The following is a 1,993-nucleotide window of genomic DNA, read 5'->3' as shown; positions in this document are numbered from 1 at the left end:
TTAAAAAGGGGAAGACCTTAAAATCCAAAAAGGCGCGAGAAAGCATAAGCGAGATAAAGAGGAATGGTACAGTGTGTATAGGTAGTGTGATGTATTGCAGATGACACTGCGTTGGTGTGTCGAGGGAAACGGCCTACTGTAAATAATCTTCTTCTTTTAACGTGCTTTTTTCCCATTTTTTTGTATGGGGTAAGCACGATGCCTTCTTTTGAAGGACTGTGATTTGGCTTTGGGGTAGACCGTAGTCTCGATCGGCTGCCCTGCCTGACATCGCTTGGACCTCGGTATCGCATGGACATGTATCGTACCATCACCAGCTCCCTTTCTCCCAGCAGCGAGGAGAGTTGAGCGGTTAGGTCGACAGTTCGAGACGTGTGAGGTGTCTGTTATGTTCTTAGGAGGTGTTATAATAATAATAATAATAATAATAATAATAATAATAATAATAATAATAATAATAATAATAATGATAAATGAAACGTCGTAGTTGCCGTTTTATTAATGAAGCTAGAGGGAAGTCTTTGTCATACCAGTATGTTTGTATTACACAGAACTATTTGCTGCGTTGAATTCTTGCGACTGACTAATTATGCGGTGAATATAAACTTTCCGAATGTATTTGAGTAAATAGGGTATTAGGGGTGAGACACTGAACCCAAACTATGTAGATTTTAAAGAAAGAATTAAAACAGAATTGAATATAGAATTTAGATCAAAGGCCAAGTGCTGGAACCTATGAGATCATTCAGCGCTGAACCTGAAATTGACAGTAAAAAGGTTTGAAAGGTGTAACAGGAGGAAAACCTCGTAGTGACTCTATGAATCAACTGTTAGGAGAAAGTGGAAAGTAAGAAGAAAGAAAGATTATGAACGGAGGTACAGTAATAGGAGAGAAAGGTTGCAGCTGTAATGCTTACAGTACACCGCATGAGTTGCACTGACGGCTCTACCCCGCTACGAAAAAAGAAAGAATTGCAATTTCTTTGGAAATGGAGCCATGGGGAAGACTAGTCCAAAGTCCGGAAGGATAAGAATGTTTGGCCCTATGGCCTATTTTTCGGTATTCCTGCTATTTCCGTCGGTCGCTCACCACAGCGTCGGTTTTTCCGACTTCCATTGCTGTGTTTGTAAGGAGGTATTTTTCTTATTGCTATTTTCTGTCTCTGTTTTATTTCATCTTTTCTTGATGAATGGAATAAATATTCTCTTTTTACAAATTTATTTAATGCTGTTATGTAAAAATGACGTTGTAAGTCCGTATATGTCATATGTTGACAGTTAAAACTTAAAACATTTTTACCAATACTTCAGTTGCTTACTCTGTTTAAATTATCGATGACTTTCTTTTCAGTGACTTTTATCCTTTGTCTGTGACTTTTTTCCCCGGACTTTTTCCGGTCACTATAAGACGCACAAATCATTACCGACTACACCACGATGGAGAAACTTTCCAGTGCCACTCATTAGTTTTCAATGGCCAATTCCATTAACATCCATTATATATCACGCGGAAAAAGTAATGTGCAATGTGATTCTTTATATAGTTACCTGTGATCATAAAATGGTACATTCGTTTCCTGCGTACGCGTGCGTGTTTGCACAGTATTGCACAGACTGCGTAGTATTCAAATGCAGCATTTAGTCCAAGACATGTTTAGGTAAGAGGTGCTGGATTTCCCTTTTCCAGCTTTTAACCCATTCGCAATAATTTTCGCAGTTGGAAACAGTGACAACAATGCGTTCATCTGGAAACGTGGAAGTGAATTTCAGCAGTTCTGCCAGGTCTCCAGAAATGATCAAACAGGTGAATGAATGAAGCTGAGAGCCAACGCACGAAGCAACGCTTATTCCATGAAAAGCCCAAGAGAAGATTTGAAAATACTAAAAATAAAAATACTAAAATTAAACATAAAATACTAAAAATAAAAATACTAAAATTAAACATAAAATACTAAAAATAAAAATACTAAAATTAAACATAAAATACTAAAAA

The sequence above is a fragment of the Macrobrachium rosenbergii genome, chromosome 16 (assembly GCF_040412425.1).
Source record: "Macrobrachium rosenbergii isolate ZJJX-2024 chromosome 16, ASM4041242v1, whole genome shotgun sequence".
Lineage (NCBI taxonomy): Eukaryota > Metazoa > Arthropoda > Malacostraca > Decapoda > Palaemonidae > Macrobrachium > Macrobrachium rosenbergii.
The sequence above is the reverse complement of the archived record's forward strand: the minus strand, read 5'-3'. Positions refer to the sequence as shown.